This window comes from Balaenoptera musculus, chromosome 2, assembly GCF_009873245.2.
Source record: "Balaenoptera musculus isolate JJ_BM4_2016_0621 chromosome 2, mBalMus1.pri.v3, whole genome shotgun sequence".
Taxonomy (NCBI): domain Eukaryota; kingdom Metazoa; phylum Chordata; class Mammalia; order Artiodactyla; family Balaenopteridae; genus Balaenoptera; species Balaenoptera musculus.
Window position 1 is genome coordinate 33235006 of NC_045786.1, and position 20400 is coordinate 33255405.

Consider the following 20400-nt stretch of genomic DNA (forward strand, 5'->3'; position numbering starts at 1 on the left):
AAATCCCTAGGAACTTGCTCATATCCTTGCCAGTTCACAAAGCTCGTTCACACATATTATTGCATTAACCACCCCCTACCAAATCCCTAATAAGTAAAATACTATTGCCACTCCCATCAGGCTTTTACCCTCCACCTAAACTATATTCTCCAAGGTGATTTCCATGTTGCTAAATGCAACAGTCAATTCTCAGTCCTCTTCACACTTGAACTATCAGCAGCTTTTGATACTTCCTCCTTAACCCACCTTTTCACTTGGCTTCTAGGACACCAAACTCTTTCTCTTTTCCTCCAACCTCCATTTCCTCCTTCTTGGTCTCCCCTGTGAATTCCTACACTTCTCCGTGAACTCTCAATGTCAGAACCCCCAGGGCTCAGTCCTTGGTCTTCTTTGTACTCACTTCCTGCTCAGTCTCAAGGCTTTAAGTACCATTTATATGATGATGACTCCCAAACCAATATCTTCCCCTCACCTGAGCCCCAGCTCCAGCGATATACATCCAACTGCCCACCTGACATCTCCGTGTAAACATAATCTCGAATGCAACGTGTGCCAAAAGAATCTCCTGATCTCCATCCTGCTCCCTCTTTCAGCTGCACAAGCCAAAAACCTGGATGTTGCCTTTGACTCTTCACTGTCCCCCGCTACGTCCCATCTATCAAGAAATTCTGTTGGCTCTATTGGTCCAAGTCACCGCTCTCTCTCACGTGGATGCAGACAGTATCCTCCTAAAAGTTCCTGCTTCTACCCTGTTTGCCCTGTTAGTCCACTCTCAACATGACAGGAAGAATGATCCTTTAAAATCTAAGTCAGATCATGTTACTTTTCTGCTGAAAACCATGCACTGGCTCTACAGTAAAAGCCAATGGCCCCCCCAGGCCCTACGTGAGCAGGTCCTCCCTACCTCCCTAACTTCCTCTCCTATTCTCCCCAGCTCACCTGGCACTAGGAACACCAATTTCCTGGCCGTTCCTGCCTTGGGGCCCATGTTCTAACAGTTCTCTCAGTGTGGAATGCTCTTCTCCCAGGTATTCAGGACTACACCCTCATCTCTTACAATTCTATTCAAACCTCACTTTCTCAATGAAGCCTACCTTGACTGCTCTGTTTAACACTGCAACCCACCCTCCCACATCCTCTACCCTGCTCTACTTTTTCTTCAGTCCGTATACCACTTGCCATCTTCTAACTCACAACATAAATACTTATTATGTTTTTTGTGTCTCCCCCATTAGAATGAAAAATCTATAAAGGTAGTGATCTTTGTTTTGTTTGCTGATGTTTCCCAGACTCATAAAAAATTGAGACCCAGAGAGGTTGAGTATTGCTCAATGTCTCTGAGTAACACGTTTGATTAGGGATCTGAACCCTGGCCAAAATCCTAAGTTCTTTTCATATAGTTCTTCTACCCAGTGACAAGAGGGCAGTGAACAGCTGAAAGTACCCCAGGTGGCCCAGGCTGCAAAATTATTCCTAGTACCAGAAGAATCCACCAAACTGTTATAATTCACCATTTCCTCTCCTTATAGTTCTCGTTCTATAATGGCTTTCCATTTCCCACTAAGTAAAGTCAACTACTCAATTTGGCTTCGAAGATCTGTAAAATAATTGACCCTAACACTATCTCTAGTCTCCATTATAACCTGATCTCCAGTCCCCATTATCAGGGATGATGTCCTTGGGCAAAATCCTCTTTTGTTGCATTAGTCCATTGTTTGTATGTACGTTTTTAAAATTAAATTTGAATGCATTTTAAAACCACATTTTGAATACCTTTAGGCCCTGGGCAAGACCCTCCAGTTTACTACTGGCTCCCTTCTTTGGCTTACACTAGATGTAACTTCACAGGACACTCCTTACCTTGCTCCTGAAGCATCTGTTTGACACCGCATAACATTTCACATTCTATTCTTCAAACCCTGCACTGCATCTTCCAGCCTCTTTAGGAGAGCAGGAAAATGCTTCTTTTGGTTCCCAGCAGGCTGGGCCGTATGCACTCTTCAGTGCCAAAAACCAATGCCACCTTCTCCTTGAAAACTTCTTTCTGGCCCCTATCTCTCCTCTATAATTAACTGCTTCTTATCCCAAAGCCCTATTTCAAAACACCTTACCTTTACAGTCAGTCACCTCAAAATCTCTCTCCCCCCAGCGCCACCCGACTAGGGTGAGAATAGTGAGATACTTAAGCTTAAAATTTAAAGGGGCACCAAAAATCTCAGTAATCAAGATAAATAATATTTTAATTACTATATATTTTTAAAATTAAATTAAATTCATTCACTTTTTTTGGCGGAGCATGTGGGATCTTAGTTCCCCAACCAGGGATCGAACCCTCGCCCCCTGCATTGAAAGAGTGGAATCTTCACCACTGGACCGCCAGGGAAGTCCCTAATACTATATTTTTTAAACATCAAAATTAGGTCCAAAAAAAAGATTCATGAACAAAACATCAAATATAAAATTAAAGAGGATCCTCAGGACTCGGTCCGCCTCCTACCTGCTGGCCCCATCCGAACCCCTCTTTCACAGTAGGACTGAATATCCTCGAACTCCGATCTTGTACTTCTTGAACAGCATGTGAGCCCGAAGGCCGAAAAACTGCGGGAGAGCCGTTCTCATCACCCCACGCCCCAGCTCAGTAGCGCGGCCTGCTCCACTCAGCCGGGAAGCGGACACGCTCTTCTGGAAACTCTGGGAGCCGGGTGCCTGTGGGGGCGTGTGTGTCGGTGCATATATATGTGTGTGTGTGGCACACGTGTGCACGCGCGCTTCTCTTCTTCCTTCTCTTTCCAAGCCACGGCTCAGGGCGGGGCAGAGTACTGCCTTCGAGTGCGCACCCAGACCCTGGACTTTGCGCTTGCAAAGATGGAGTGGGGGCACGAGGTTGCACGTGGGGAGAGCTCGGAATTCCTCTTGCACAACTGGCAGGTGGAGCGCAACTCTTTCTGGCGCCTCAATCCGGGACAGGAACATGGGACTCCCTTCAAGGTAGCAGAGGGACCTGAACCTATCTGCCCCCGACCCATCACATCCCCTCGAAACCCCTCGAAACGTCCTCCCGCCGCCGGGAAGAAGCCCCCAGGGAGAGCGGAGGAAAGAACAGTGGAGGCGGAGAGGGCGGAGGAGCGTCTCCCCTCGCTCCGCCCCGCCTCTTCTCCGGGCCGTAGCCAATCGCTGCGCGCTCCGAGCCCTGGCCCCGCCCCTCACCACCGGCTCCCGCCTGCGGCTCCGCCCCGGCCGGTGATAATTAGGTTGCGGGCGGGGGGTGCCGCGTCAGCGGTAGGAGTCGGCCAATCCTGGAGCTCTCCCCCGCGGCCGCGTCACAGGCCGAACAACCAAACAGAAAAGTTTAATAAACAGCAGGCGGAGGGGCTGGTGGCGGCGGCCGGGCCGGGGCGAGCAGCGGTTCGGTGGCTTCACCTGTCCCCATTCACCGGCGGCGACCGGCGGAGGCGGGCAGCGCGTCAGGCGGAGAGAGCCGCCGCCAGGTGAGGACCGCGGCCCACAGGGCCCTGGCGGCCCGCCGCCACCCCTCCCCCTCTCACTCCCTTCCCCCACTCGGCTGAGGCTGAGGCGAGGCCCGCCCCCGGCTCTTCCCGGCCCGGGGGAGCCGGAAGCGGAGGGCGGCCGGCGGGCGCAGCAGGTGGTGGGCCGGCCGCTCGCTCGCGGGCCCGGGCCGGGCGTTTGCTGAGGGGCGAGGGGATTCCCGGCCCCGGGGGCAGGGGCCGGGGCGCAGCGGGCCCCCTCGGGCGCGCGCCCGGCGCTCGCGGTCCGGGGCTTCCCGCCGGGGGCGGGGGCGGGGGCTGGCGCGCAGAGGTCGAATTCCCCCTCCCTGCGGGCCTCGGGGGCCGCTGCGCTCGCCGCTCGCACCCGGTGCCAAGCAGTTGGTGGGTGAGGGGTCGGAGGGACCCCGGGCACCCTCGGGCGCGTCCCTGTCACCAGCCCTGGTCAAGTTCCCCGCCCCGCGGCTCTGAGCCTGAGTCCTTTTTGGAATGTTTTTCACCTGGCGGTGTTTTCAGAAGCCGGCAAGGGGGAAAGTCTAGCAAGTCGGACTAGAAAAGGGGATTGGGGTCGGTCTCTTTTTCCTCTGCTGCTGTTTGGTGGACTCAGGATTTCTGAGTTTTCTTCTCAAATAGTATTTTCAAGTTGCCGTCTAGCTACGTAAACAAGTACAGCAGAATATTGTGTTTGAAATAATTTTAACTTTACGTTGAAAGCTTGTGCTAAACCACACGATTAAGGTGCTCTGATGATTTATCTTAACAGCTAGAAGGTCGTTCAACATTGTGAAGAAGTTAAGGGGGGTTACGCACAGACCATTTATGTTTAAAGTTGTTTGGCGGTAAAAACTGGTTAGTTTTTAATGGTTTAATGCTCCGATAAAGAGATTTAAAGTCCTCTTGCAGATTAAATTCGGAATGTGACTTTTTAATGTAAAATCCCATACACTTTTAAGGTTAGTTATGTAATATTTATATTGCCAATTTTAGGACACTTGCCAAGTTTCCCATAGTCTAGGGCTTCAGGGGAAAATGTTCTCTTTCTGCAAAATTCCCAAACAGGTTGTCTTTTAACTTTTTTTTTTTAACGTTTTAAAACACATTTAATGAGACAGGGATCGCAAAGGTGTACATGAGGAGTATTTAGGGGTTGTTGGATTATTATCTTTGATTGTAGTGATAATTTCCTGTGCCACAACAGATCACATTTTACACTTTAAAGTATGTGCAGTTTATTGTATGTCACTTAATACCTCCATAAAGCCCTTTTTAAAAAAGCCAAGTATTCAAAGTATATTTGATACCACAAAAGTATGAATACACACAATACGGTATAAAGAGATAAAATACAATACAAACCCACGATTTGCACCCCCAAACCAGTAACTGGAACATTACCAAAACTTACATATGTTTATGAGTTTCTTACCTGTCTTATACCTCTGCCTCTCCTTACTGAGGTAATCATTTCAGTTTAGTGGATTTTGTTTACCATTCTGTTTCGTTTTTTAGAAAGTTTCATCACATAACGTTTGTGTGCTCAGTGTGTTTAGTTTGCTTTTCTTTTGAGCTTTATAAAAGTAGTACGCGACTGTAGTTCAGTCCTTTCATTGCTGTACAATATTGTGTTAATCTTCCGTAACTCATGGGGCTTCAGATTATGTTTTTGATTTTGCTTTGCTGTCAACAGCTGTGGTTTATAAACATTTCTTGTTTCCTGGCTCCTGGTGCACAAGTGCGAGTTTCTTTGAGTAAATGTAGATTTCATTGGGAAGTTTTAGGTAGTCAGGAGTAAAATAGATTGAAATACTAGAAATAAAATAAATGAAAAACTTTAGGATTCTCTTTTATGTTTTAATGGAAGATTCATATCCGTAGTGGTTGGTTCACAGTTTTTGAACATTTGCATGAGAAACCAGGATTCCTGTTAATCTGTATACAGTGAATCTTTTCCTTGGAAATCCTGTGGTAAGAAGTCTGGCACTATTTGATACCTCCATTTTCAGTGCAAAATGTAAGCATAGTAGAAAAAACACTTGATTGGGTATAAAATAAATCACTCTGTGTTCCTCCTTCCCCCTTTGTAGTCTCTGGCAAGTTACTTAAAACTTCTTGTGCCTTAGTATACTCATGTAAAAGAAACCTGTCCTAAGTTTATCCTTTCAGTTATGCAGGCTTTAGTTAAGGGAAGCACATATCAAATGGCAGAGCCTTTAAGGAAAAGGATTAGGGCCAAAGTGTTATTCTCTGGAATTACATTGAGTGTGTCCTTGGGAACATTTTTGGAGAAAGCTGTGTGGTGAGTATTTACCGGGATATGTTAACCACACATTTAAGTACTTTTTATTTCCTTTGCCTCAGATTTGGGAGTGCTTTTATTTATCATGCAAACAGCAATGCAAAGACAAATTAGGGAGCAGGATTAACTTCCTGAAAACGGTGTGTGTGTAAGTAATATGAGGTTATGTATATATTTGAATAAGCTGTTTTTTATTTAAAGGCATGAGAGATGGGGTGTGTGTGTGTTTTAAACAGTGTATGCAGCCTGCAGACAAATGTCAGGATGCTTTGTTTTGATAGGGCTATTTTATCGTGTTAAAAAAAAAAAAACAACTCACTTTTGTATTTGATTATTAGGGCATTTTTTTTTCAAACTTTCAGAAAAGTTACAAAGAATAAATAATCATTAACATTTTGGCAGGTATACCCCCAGTCTTTCTGTTTTTGTGTATTCTTCATATCCTAAACAACTAAATGTTGAATTGTAAACAGTACTAGACTGCTTCTATCTTCAAAACTTATCCCAAATATGATCCGTCTCAACATCTTTGTTGTACAAAAGATGGTGGTAGTAGTCACCTAACTGGTATCTTTGCTTCAACATTCTCTCCCCTACCGTCTACTTGCTTTTCCTGTGCAGAACAATCATTTAAATGTATAAATTAGATTATGTTATTCCCAGACTCAAAACCCTCCACAACTTTTCAGTACAAAATAAATTCAAACTTTTTTATACCCTAGACCAGCAATGTCCAATGGAAATATAATAGGAGTTACAAATGCGAGCCACATAAGAAATTTAAAATTTTCTGATAGCCACATTTACAAAAAAAAGGGAGAGAAACAGGTGAAATATTTTTTAACCCAAAAATATTATGATTCAACAAGTAATCAGTATAAGAAATTATTAATGGGGTATTTTACTTATCTTTTTTCAGACTGTCTTCGCAATTCGTTGTTTTTTCCACTTCAGGTACTTTTTAGGCTGGCCTTGCTTGTGGCTACAGATTGGACGGTGCTGCTCGAGACTATCAGGCCTGCCAGCATCATACACTTATCTCCTGCCACTGTCCCCTGACTCATGTACCCCCAGTAATACTGGTCTTTTTGGGGGTTCATGAGCATGCCAAGCTTAGTTCTCTTAAAATTGTTTTTCCTTCTGCCTGGAACACTCAATCGTGTTGTGCTCAAAAGTCACTCCTTTTGAGATGCCTTCTCAGACCACTTTCCCTGACGACTCTGTTACCCTTCTTCGTTTCCTTTTAGAACCTAACATCTGAAATGATTTATTTGGTTATTGTCTGTATCCCCTGCTTGAATGTAAACTGCTGGGGGGCACAGGATTTCCTCATGTTTATCATTAGGTCCCCATACATTAAAAATATAATTTTTAAAAGGTGCATACCATTTCATCTCATGAAAGTACTGTAATTTAACTAGTCACCTGTCGTGTATAACGTGTTACTTTATCCCATTTTCACTATTATAATGTGGTGAAGAACATCTTAAGAGCTAAGTCTTACTATGTATTTCTCATTCCTTTAGGATTCAGCCTGTCTTAAAATTGCTTAAAGGATGTGAACATTTTTTGTCTTTTCATAAATACTGACAAATCTTGTCTTAAAAGTTTGACTAACATTATAGTATAAAGTTGACCAAACCTGTGTAAAATTTGACTGAAAATATGAGAGAATACACATTTCCTCCATATCTTTACCAAGAAATAGTATTTTCTTTCCTTCTTTCCCTTTCCATAAGATTTATTATTTATTTCTTAGACTAATTAATTATGATAATGAGTAGAGATATAGGTTTTGGACATCTAGTTTGTCTTTGGCTCATTTGGGGTGGTGTTTTATATTTGTGATACCCTTTTTAGCCTTTTATATATTTAGGATAGCCACCCTTTGACACATACTACAAACATTTTCCCTGACTCTTCATTAGCCTTTCATTTGTTTAAGATATATTTTTTTTAATAATGTAGAAGAGTTTTTACCTTTTAAGAAGTTTAGGTTAATACTTTCTTTTTATATTTAGCTTCTACTTTCATATTTAATGGATTCTCTTACCCAGATAACTGTTTTCTTCTAGTTTTTTTGTGGTTTCATTTTTCACATCTATCTCTTTTCTGTTCATCCCGGATTTATTTTGACATAACATGTGAAGTGAAATAATTGTCCTTATTTTTTGCTAGTTGGACATTGTGCTAAGTGCTGAGGATACAATGATGAAAATGATACAAGGTCTTTGCTCTCATGGAGTTTACAGTCTGTTGGAAAAGCTAGGCTATTAACAAACCGATGAGTAAACAGTTTTCAGATTTTGATAAGTGCTGGGAAGGAAAGAAATAGGGTGTGTTGATAGAGATTAGAAGGTGCTAGTTGGATGTCCTGAGAATATAATGTTTAAAGTTAGTGGTGATACTAAAGTGTGTTTGGGGAGTTTTCTTAGCTTCCCCAGTCTGTCAGAACATTAAAAAAATAATGACACACTGAACTTTTTCTGTAAAATTTTTTTGTAAAAATTGCCTTGCAGACAGCTTCAAACCCCACCCTACCCACTCCACCCCGTATCTTCCAGTTGGATTACTGCCTTAACGCTTGTCCTGTATAGAAAATTTGGAACTGTGATTCTGAGTTCTAAGATCAGGAAAGTGCTGGGGGAAATTTCCCAAGTAAAGGGAACTGCTAGCACAAAGGGGACGAAAAGTACCTAGCTTGATTTAGGATTTGACCGAGATTGGAATGACTGGAGTTTACTGAGTGAAGAGAGTGGGACAGACTTTATTGCAAGACTTACTATTTCCAAGTGGTAAGGCTGCTTCCACTTCGCTGCCACCTTCCTATCCTATTTATATTCCATGATCCAGATCAGTCGCCTGCAAATAACTTTGTTTTGCTCCTTGATACTTTCCTTCATTATTTCTACTGTATTTTCACTTTTTTCCCATTCAGGATCTTTGCATATGCTGTCCCCGTTTGCTTCATTGTGATTTCCTTGATGAATTAATCCTTAATGCTGGCAAAAGAGGTTAAGTTCTTCTGTTGGATGTATTTACTCTTTTCACATTGGACACATGTGCTTTGTTTTAGCATCTTTTTCTTCTAAAGCTGTGCTTTCCAATTTGGTAGTTACTAGCCATTTGTGGCTATTTATTATTAACTAAAATTAAATAATACAAAAAAATTCATATCCTCAGGCTTACTAGTCACATTTCAGGTGCTCAGTAGCCACATGTGACTAGTGGCTATTATAATGGACAGCAGAGATAAAGAGTCTTTTACAACAATGAAAATTTATCTTAATTTATAAGTAATCATGTGGCTAATAGCTATGGTATTTTATTTAAGTAGCCACATCTGGCTATTGAAATATGGCAAGTCTGAATTGAGATGTGCTGTAAGTATGAAATAAGAACTTGATTTCTAGCACAAAAAAGGGAAAAGAGCTCAATTTTTAAAATATTGATTACATATTGAAGTAATGCTTCATTACTTTAAAAAATGCTTTTACATGTTTTGTGTTAAATAAAATATTACATTTAATTTAACTTTATTGAAATGTTTTAGCGTGGCCACTAGAAAATGGAAAATAGTATGTGGCTTGCATTGTTTTTTTGCTGGACAGCCCTGGTCTAACTCTAGACTGTAAGTTTCTACAATGGAGAGACAGTTCATCATGGCATCCACAGCAGCTAGTGGTGCCCAGCATATAGTAGGTGTTCAAAAAGTTTGATGAATGAATAAACTTTTCAATAGGTAGAGAATGCTCCCTATTCAACTTGTGCTTTTTAAAATTGTTGGTTTTCTTCATGACTAAAATTAAAAGTGTTTTCCTGTGACTTGAGAAAAGAAGCTTTTCTTTTGATAGCTATATAAAAATTATCCTTATGAAATAATTGCTATGCATCATTCGTCTTTTGGGTTTTTTGGGTTTTTCTGGTTTTTTTTTTCCTGGCTTAGGCTGCTAAAGAAAGGGGAATTTAAAGTCTGCCAATCTGTTTTCTTTCATTTTTCTATATCTAGCAGTTTACTTAGATGATCTATTGCGTGTTATTTGGCACATGAAAATTTATGACTATTAAATCTAAATAATTGAGGGTTATGAGTGCTTTTTCCTTTACTTATACTTCGGTCTCAATATTATGATCTTTGTTCCTTTTTAATTTACATTTATTGGTGACCTTGTTTATTCCTTTAGACTTAAAGCAATTTACTGTCTTATAGAAAGACATCTTTTCTATCAGCTTGGTTTATGCTTTCTTATCTGTTTATTTTCTTAATGTTTCCTTTGTTTAGTATTTTGCTGAATGGGCCATCACCACCCTCCCTCTCTCCCCGATTCTCACCTTGTATTTTTTTCCCTTAATGAGTTAGAAGGTAGTCATCAGGAGTTGCAAACTCAAATACATACCTCACTTTTGTAGACACCATGTATTTGTCAGGGAAATATTTAATTTTTTTTCCTCTGTTAGTTGGTGTTTTTCAGACTTTATCCTTAGTGACCCTAGTCATGTTTTTGCTAATGTCAGGGTGGTCCTTTCACCTACTACTGCCTTAACTACCTGTATTTATATTTTATATTTTATATTATATATAAAATACATTTTATATTATACCTGTAATTATATTTATATAGCACCCAGGGATACTACTGCCAAGGATTAATTTCTGTTGTAGGAAGAATAGTTTGAGCTATTCTCAGTGCTTAAAAATTCTATGGAAGTTTTCACCCTGCTCTGTATGTACCAAAAGTTGTTCCTAATAGTCTAGGTATTGATTCTTTATATAGGGTCTTTTTAATCAAAAGTGAAATGAGACCAAGTTGTTCAGTGGCTTGTGCTCTTCTAAATTGTTTTCAGTTGATAGGTTTGGGAAAACCTCTGAACTCCCACAAAGAATATACAATACGTCCTTTGAATACTTGATGTTCAAAAAGTGGTATTGTCACATGCAATCTGGGAGCCTTGAAGCTTTTGCAGCCTCCCTGTTCCTATGAAGCAATATTGTTTTCAAATAATCTCAGTTGTGGTGATGCTTTTTTTTGGTAATGCTTTCTTTTCATTTATTTTTGCTGTTGTTTTCTTCTACTATGGATTTAGAAGAGGAATAAAATACCCTTAATTTTAACCTGTAAGCCACCTAAAATGATTCAACTTGAAGTTCTTTCAAGTAGGTCCTGGAGATCTTTGAACAATCTGGAATAGCTAAGTCTATATTTCTCTTTTCTGTTGGTTATAGATTGAGAGTGGTTTTGGTGTTAAATTAGTGTATGTTCTATGCGTTTGTTTTACACAGATAATTAACTTCTATGTGAAAAATTAGTATTAGAACAAAGGTTCATTTGGTTCCCATAACTGTCTACTAATTTTATGCTTGGCAAATTTTAAGATTAAAATGTTTGCCATCATTTTTCTATAACCCTGTAAAGTTTTGGCCATCTAAAACTTGTTTTATGATTAACTCAAGTTCTATGCGGTAACTCAAATTATGTATTTTTTCTGTTGTTTGTTCCTGTACCTCTTCGGCTTCCAGTGTCCTTTTGCAAGTGTTCACACAGTGGGAAGAAAACCTGAACTTGACTCGTGAAGTACTGGGCATTCACAGCCATGAATCCTTGCAAAGGATTTTGGGACTAGACCTCTGTGAATTGGCTCTTTCAATTTGTCCACTTAAAAGGCATAATAGATTATGCAGCTGTTTGGGCTTCTGCAGGGTATTACTCCATATTCATGTCTAGTTGCAATTATGTGAATTTTCAGTTTCTTACAAAGACTTCTCTTTGTATTCAAAACAAGTTTGTTGGCTTTATGTTGTTCTAATATATGAATTTTCTTTGAGGAAAAATGCTTGAAAGGTTTTTAACTTAGAAAACTAAATTCAAATTAAAAATTATATAAACTTACTGAATATATTTTAAGAAGGAGCTACGCTAATTTGCTTTAATTTTGAATCTTTTTATAAATCAGTCAATTTTTGGTAGAGGTGAATATTATTTAAATGTCATTCAATCAGATAATGATTAATGTCAGAGTAATAGTTAATGGATCAAGCTCCTAAAAACATACACAGTTTTAATTAAAATAAACATAATAAAATACAGCAAATTTAGTAATGTACAAAGTGACTGTAGGTCTTTTTTGTTGAAAAATCAGAATCTCTGTAGTAAAAATAACATTTAACGTAACTTACTATTTTAAGAGGCGTATGTATACCCTTCAGCTGTACCTTAGGGTTTCCATGCCACATTAAAGTAATACTTAAGTAGGGTGCAAAATAGTGTCCACCCATCTCTTAAAAAAAATAATAATTTTTTTAAAAAACAACTTAAACCATCCCAAACTTTATACCTGAACATGTTCATTAGAACAAGTTGCCTTCTCCTTTTATAGATATCCGTTTGCAGTGGCTAAGCATTATCCTTGCAAAAACTCGCGTCAGACCTGTAAATGTGGTAATATAGAAATAATGTTTCTGCCTCATTTTTCTTCAGTTTCAAATAGAATTATCAGTCTGATGTCACTGAAAATTTCACTCTATTCTTGTGATACTGAGAACGTAAGTATCAGTGAATTTGATAGCTTAGAAATGAAATTTTTGCATTCAGTGTTTTAGTGCTATGTATTTTCACTCAAGATGTGGTTTTATGTTTAAGTCTTAGAGAAAAGACTGTTTTGTTCTTATTAGCAAAATTTTGCAATGGATTTTCTGTTGCTGTTTTAAAATTTTCATACAAAATGTGAACTGTATTGAAAAAGGAGTCTTGTCTTTATAAAGCATAACTTCACCTTCAGGCTCTGTAAAAAATATCAAATGATTTAGCTTAAAAGCATTGTATTTTAAACAGTTGGTCGCTGAACTGCAAATTAATGCTGCTTCTGTGAGATTTTCATTTCTGTTACTTGGTTTATTTATTTTTTACCTAGACAAAAGAGTAAGCAAATAGTATGTGATGGGAAAACTGAAACATTACCTACTGTTCCTTTAAGAAACCAGCTTATCCAGGGGGTTTTAGTGTGTTTACCTAACCTGCTAGCAAGGAAAAGTTCTTTAAAATAATGGATATTAGCCGTATCCAATCACAATTATCAGTTTCACTAACAGGGAGGAGATTTTACTCTTCAGCCACTAAAATTGGAGAAGGTGGAGCTTGGTATTCAGGTTTGGTTGCTTTGGAGTACAGCTTCAAGTGAAGTTAATCTGAGGTGAAGCAAACAGAAAATTGTGGAGGTTTTGTTGGTAGGATTTTTGTTCTAATCTTTTAATGATCCTTCATTTTACACTTTTGCTCCTTTATGCTTCTGTGTATGTCAGGTTTTGTCATTGTTGCTATTTTCTGATGCAAACTGAACATTAAAATTAAGCAGGGAAGCAGAACAAAAGGGCTGTTTGGACAGGAAATAGGTGTTCAGAGAAGCAAACTTGACTTTCTTTATCATTACTTTTAGTTCAGAATTTAAGTGTCATTAAAAAATCCTTGAATAAAAATCATCTCCAGTAACAGGCTTTTCTCTTGGATTGGATGTTTGAGGAGTCATTTGTCAGTTTTTGTAAATGACATCTTGAGGAGGTCTATTTGATATGTCATTTTCCATAAACTTAAGATGTTAAGTTGCTAAAAGACATATATATGTGGTAGGGTTAAGTTGGTCCTTTTTAAAGAATTGAAATGCCAGCTGTTTTTTTTTTTATCCCCCAGTATACCTCCCCTTTTTTAAAACTTCAGTATACTTTAAATCTAGCAATATTGTTGGCATTTTTAATATGCTTATAATTTTAGTTTTGTTTTTTAAAAGATCATGGATTCATTTTATATAGAACAAGGTAAAACTTTCTCCTTCGTTCAAACTTCATTTCTTTCAAAGGTGGACGTAAAGTAATTGACACCCTTTTGAAACAGGAAATGGATGGATTTCTATTTTTCCGAGGTATAGGTAGACTACCAAAACTTAAAAAAAAGTATTTATGAATCTATTGACATTTCTTACTTATGAAATAATTGTAGTATGTTTCAGTACCAGAAGTTTCCTTTAGAGGCTCTTGTCTTTATATTGTTGCTCTTTGATCGCATAGAAATTAAGGTATAGAATAATTTGAATAATCAGTATACTTGTATTTGCTATGCTGCTTCTTCCAGATCATGCAAAAGTTTTTAAATTAATGCTTTTCTGCTCTATTGCATAAGCAATACTATAGTAATAATAAAATCAAGAAAAGTCACCCAGATATCCACAAGAAGATCATTGTGAGGTGGTCTTATTTTTTTCCTCCTCTTCTATTCTGCACCTTACCATATTCTTATATTTTCCCCCTCATTGTAAATAAAGGCAGTTTTATGTTTTTTCATTAAATTATATCATCTATTATTAAAATTGTTTTCATTTCATTTGCTATATAATTCTCTTAGGTTAATGGGACCTTAATTTACCTAGTCTTTTACCTGTTTTACGTTTAGATTGTTCCTAATTTTTCACCATTTTAAACGGTATTGTGTTGAACAAACCTCTTTGTGTAAATTTTAGAATACTTTCCTCTTTATTTCTTTTGGAAAAATCCCTTGGAGTGGGCTTACCTAGATCAAAGGATATAAACACTTCAGTAGCCAAATTGCCTTTCGAAAAGGTTATTCCAATTTATATTGCCACCAGAAGAATGTGCTTCAAAATTTCTCTAATGGGTAGCCCCTTAAGTGTTCTCATTAAAGTGTGCCTCTGAAGCTCTCTGACTTGTTGATTAGTTTTTGCCTAAACTAATAGCCTATTTTAAATTCCATTTTCTAAGATGTAGATGGATCTAAATCCATTTTCTGGACATTAAGATCAGCTGAAGGAAATTGGGAGAATTTTTACCTACTTAAGTGAGCAATTATATTTTTGTTGGTTATATTGTATGTATTGCTTCATTTAAGTAGAGGGCTTAATGTTTTACATTGGCATTGTTCCCGCCAACTTTTCTCAGTACATGTTTCTTTGGTAAGCACATACCAGAAGAAGTATTTTCTTTTAAGAAAGTACATCAGAAACATTTTTTGAGAGGTGGCAGTAGTATTTGACTTAACTCTGAACAGGTATGAATAGCACATTTCTGATTGTTAAGTACAATATAGAAACAATTAGTATGTATAGATCTAGGTTTTAAAATGATATATTACACCTTTCCAGTATTTCGCAGGCTTTCAATTGAAGGCAAGATGACTACACACACGTAGTGTGTTACTTGTCCTATGTTGTTTCCGTTTGTCTTTAAGAGCATTCTCCGTTTGGCAATAACTTCTGCATTATGTATATACTCTTGCCAGCTAGTCTGTTAAATAGAATAGGCTATAACTGTTCAGGATAGGAACTTGTTAACTAATGCACCAGAATAAACTTAAAAAGTTGTTTTAAAGCAAAATTCTGTAAGACGTTTAAAAATTCTAATTTTAATTTATAAATGGGAGCTAGTGTTAAGTCATGGGTTAAGCTCTAACTCACTGATGGAACCAGTAGTTGAGCATGTATGTATAATCTTGAATTAAATAGTCTAGCTCATTTTGAAGTTTAAGTAATTTATTTTCTGTAAATTTTTGCTGATAAATTTAGTATCTCTAACTTTCAGAGCTAACGTTGGTATGTTGGTCACTGTGTTTGTTTCAGGGGGAAGTTTTTTTTTTTTTTTTTTTTTCTTTTAATGCCTGTTTTGTTTTTCATGGCTTAAGAGTTTGATTTTTCCAGATACTTTGGTTTTCTTAACATTTGGAATGGAAGAGAAAAAACTTAAAACTAATCACTTTTAATTAATGAAATAATTGTTGCAAAATACATTTTCTCTGCATTTAAATTTGCTAGATGTGTCAGAATTTTATACAGATAATCTAAATACTTTATTCATGAGTAGAACAATTGTTTGAGTTTCACCTGAATATTTAAAACTTATGTTGGTGCTTAAATATTTATATCATATTTCCTTTGTTCTGAATTTGAGAAGATGTATTTAATTTTCTTCTTAACAGATTCATCTTATTGCTGCCAGGTAGAGATGAAGGTACTTGTAAATATAACAATTTTAGTGAAAGTCATTCAAATTTGACTGTAGATTACATTTTGATGGGTACCCAACATAAAGGTTTACCTACTCCTCTAGTACTCTGGTAACATTAGAACCTTGAGAACAGATAATCTTTAATTGTTTCTCTACTGTACTGGTCTCTGGTTGCAGAACTAGGGAGTATCCTTTTTAGTACACTGGTTTCATTCGTAGTGTAGAAGCCAGTTTTCTAGAGGGAGAAGAATCTCTAAATGACCTAATATTGAGGCAAGATAACAATAGTGATAGCTCTATTTTATTCTTTTAGAATGGAGAAAAAAAGTGATCTAGAGGGGGGATATTAAATGTATTCAAAGTCTCTATTGTTTGTCTCCATTCAAGGGGAATACAGTGATTTTTCATTTTCTTAATGACATAAGGAAAAAGGTTAAGGGGCAGCAAGTTGGTAAAACTTGAAAGAGCCTAGAAACCGTGGCTTAGTAATTACAAGGTCTCTTTGTTCTGTGTAATAGGGGGACTTTACAGTTCTGCAGTGTTTTTCCTGTATGGCTTCTTTATAAAAGTAGGTAAATGTTTTAGGAGGGTTTTTTGTTTTTGTTTTTAAATAACTTAGGAATGCTTATTTATTAACTGATGTGTATATTAACCTGTTTGGCTGAATCTGATTTTCTGCATTTGTATGTCATTAGAAAAAAAAAGAACTCAAAACATTATTGTGGCTAGTAATGTTATGGTAGAAGGGAACAGATCCATCTATCTCTCTATACCTTTTTTTTCCCTCCCCAAATAAGCATCTTGGGTACTTCCCCTACTCCCATGTTTTTTGTTTGTTTGTTTGTTTTGTTTTTTGGTCAGTACTTGATTTCTTAGCAAAATTTAGCACTACTGACTACTCTTTACTTCTTGAAACTCCTCCCATAAGTTTAATGATATGCCTGAGCTTCCTTCTGTTTGTGATCTCTGTCCTTGCAAATGTTTCCTCTTTACAACCATTAAGTATTGGAATTTTGTAGGATTCTGACCTTAACATTCTTCTCTCTATATTCTTTTTGGGTAATCTCCAGTCCCATATCTTCAGTTAATATCCTGTATATATTAACAATTCTGAGATTGGTATCATAAATAGTTTTTTGTTTGCACTTGAGACCCCTGTTCACCCAGCTCATGAATGTTTCTTCCATACCTGTGTTAAACTCAACAAAGCTGAACTTATCTGCTTATTTTGTCCTCCCCAGCAGTGTCCCTCAAGCCCTTTTTTCCCTCCTCTCACAATAGGTGGGTATTACTATCCATGCTAGAACCCAGGTGTCATTCTGATTCTTCCTTTTCTTCATCCCCAGTTAGCCACAACTTCCTATTGATTTTAAACCCATAGTAACTCTAGGATCCATCCTTCTTTTTCTTCACCATCTTAGCAAATGTCATGCTATGGTTTCTCAGATTACTAAAACAGCATCCTGACTGATCTTCACTTCCAGTTTTGGCTCTCTATAATACATTCTTCACTATGCATTTACATCTGTCTATCTGCTTAAAATTCTTTAGTGATTTCTTATTGCCCTTTGAACTTTCTTAACTACCAGCTAATTCTGTGCTAAGCATTCTCTCAGGTAGTCACCAAACAATTTTAAGAGGGGAAGTATTGTTACCTTCATTTAACAAGTGAGATGATTTAATGAGAACCTACTGTATAGCACAGGGAACTCTACTCAGTGCTCTGTGGTGATCTAAATGTGAAGGAAATCCAAAAAAGAGGGGGTATATGTATACGTATAGTTGATTCACTCTGCTATTATATAGAAACTAACACAACATTGTAAAGCAACTATACTCCAAAAAAAATTAATTAAAAACACAAGTGAGATGATTTAGAAATGCTTGCTGATTTGTCCAGGGTTGCGTTAGCTGGTGAGTGGCTAGCATACTTTGAACTGAAGTTTGCCACAATAAAGTCCTTCCTCTTAACCACCCAGCCATGTGCCTTACTAAGCTAACCCCTACTTACTTCTCCATCTTCTTTTTTCCCCACACCATTCCGAACTATTTGCAGTCCCTCCTTCTAAGACATACTCAAAACTTGTTGCCTGAAGGACTTCCCTGGCCATCCAGTGGTTAGGGCTCTGCACTTCCACTGCAGGGGACACAGGTTCGATCCCTGATTGAGGAACTAAGATCCCGCACGCTGCTCGGTGCGACCTAAAAAATAACTTGTTGCCTGAGCCTAAAGGTGCTTTAAGGAAAACAAACATTTTCAAAGAAGAATTTCTGACAATTTTTTGGAACACTCCAAAAAGATACGACATTTTAGCATCCCTAGAATGTAAGAAAGTAAAAGAATGAGACATAGGAAAAATAAAAGTAGTTTTCCATATGGGGTTAGTTTTGAATTTCAAAGCTGTTGAGTTCCTCACATTTAATAAAAGCTTGAGACCTAGTTGTGCAAGAGGAAGATTAGGGAAAGTGTGAAAGCACTTTATCTGAGCTATCTGAAATGCTAATGACCTCCTTAAATAACTGTTAGCCAGGACGTTGTGTTCATTTTTTCATCCAGGTGTGTAAAGAATCTACCTGTGAACACAAATCATGAGGTACTGAGTAACTTATAGGTAGGGAAGTAGTCTCCATATATTTGTTTATATATCAAGTATATCATCAAAAAAGTTAAATACTGCAGCTAATCTTGCCTAGAAAGAAAATTGAGATAAACTGAGAAATAGTTGACTTGGAATCATTTTCATTTCAAGTATTTTCTTTCTTTCCTCTCTCTCTCTCCACCATCTCCCTCCAACATATTTTAAGGCAAAAGGACCTCCCCTGGACCAAAAAACCCCAAGAACCTTTTAAATCTATAGCTTTTAAAGAAACTTGGTGTTAAAAGAAAAAGAGCAAGTAGATAGAGCTTTTGTAAATATAGGTAAATATTAGTCTCTTTGAAGGGTTTGATTTCTTAACTATAGTTGGGAATTAATGTAATTATAAATTTTTAATAAAAATCCATGGTTGCCCATTATAAAAGCAGAAGTTTTTGGTTTTACCATTAAAGTATTTTAGAAGTGGAAAATGCCATACTACTCTCAAGTTTTAATTTGGTATATTTTACTATCCAGAGTAATCTTTTGCTTTTTTTAAAATAATAAAATTGTCAACTAACAGCTCATTTAATAGATGTTAAATGTTCTAATACATTCATATAATAATAATAAAAAAACAGAAGAAATTTGAAAATAATATATTATTTAGCTTTGATAAATAAGAATACACAGTCATTTCTCTTAAATGTTTAGATAATTACTTAAAATATATAATGTACGCCTTCTGAATGAGAACCAAATCCTGATAGCTATAGAACTTATAAAATACATTCACTTTTAGTAGGAAAAATAAGTCTTGGCAGATTAAAGTGGAAACCTACACTGAAAAGGTCTCGTTAATTGCCTAAAATAATTGTTTCAGTAAGCCAGTTCTTAGTGAGCTGTATGCATAGAGGCTAGTCAGGTTGTCAAACCCAGTTGACTAGTCAGGTGAGTTTACAAAGTGGTAAAAGACTGGTTCTTTTCTGAAGGATTCGTATCTTATAAGTCAGTATTGTATATTACTGAGTGCCAAATTGTGGTTTGTTAAAAATGATTGCTGTAGGAGACAGAGTCAAGATGGCATACTAGGAGGATGCAGAATTTGTGTCTCCTCACAACTAGGGCACCTGCCAGGCACCGGTGGGGGGACCATGGGCACCTAAGGGGACGGGAGGAACCCCCAGTGACTGGCTTGCGGGATCTTGGTTCCCAGGCCGGAGGTTGGGCCCGAGCTCCTGTGGTGGGAGCTCCAAGTCCAAACGGCTGTACTAACAGAGAACCTCAGACCCCAGGGAATATCAATTGCAGTGAGGCCTCCCAGAGGTCCTCATCTCAGCACCAAGACCCAGCTCTATCCAACTGTCTGCAAAATCCAGTGCTGGACATCTCAGGCCAAACAACCAGTGAGACAGGAATACAGCACTACCCATTTAAAAAAAAAAAAACAAAAGAAATGACCAAAAAAATTGTTACACACAATGGAACAAGGTAAAAACCTACAAGACCAAATAAATGAATAAATAGGCAACCTACCTGAAAAAGAATTCAGAGTAATGATAGTAAAGATGATCCAAAATCTCAGAAACAGAATGGAGAAAATACAAGAAACATTTAACAAGGATCTAGGAGAACTAAAGAGCAAACAGTGATGAACAACACAATTACTGAAATTAAAAGTACTCTAGAAGGAATCAATAACAGAATAACTGAGGCAAAAGACCGGATAAGTGAGCTGGAAGATAAAATGGTGGAAATAACTGCCAGGGAGCGGAATAAAGAAAAATGAATGAGGGCTTCCCTGGTGGCGCAGTGGTTGAGAATCTGCCTGCCAATGCAGGGGACACGGGTTCGAGCCCTGGTCTGGGAAGATCCCACATACCGCGGAGCAGCTGGGCCCGTGAGCCACAATTACTGAGCCTGCGCGTCTGGAGCCTGTGCTCCGCAGCAAGAGAGGCCGCGATAGTGAGAGGCCCGCGCACCGCGATGAAGAGTGGCCCCCGCTTGCCACAATTAGAGAAA

The 20400-nt window shown here is 38.1% G+C and overlaps 1 protein-coding gene across 5 annotated transcripts in view; it reads left to right on the forward strand.

Annotated features, from left to right (window-relative positions):
- The first annotated feature begins 3317 nt into the window (after window positions 1-3317).
- Window positions 3318-20400, forward strand: part of ZFAND6 (zinc finger AN1-type containing 6) — a 75866-nt gene continuing 58783 nt past the window's right edge. For 2 of the 5 annotated variants that reach the window (XM_036842235.1, XM_036842236.1), the window contains exon 1: window positions 3360-3488. The gene's annotated coding sequence lies outside the window, so the exon portion shown is untranslated. Of the gene's footprint in view, window positions 3489-12952; window positions 13022-20400 lie in introns of those variants that run through there. The other 3 variants (XM_036842234.1, XM_036842237.1, XR_005018662.1) reach the window with 3 other exon arrangements.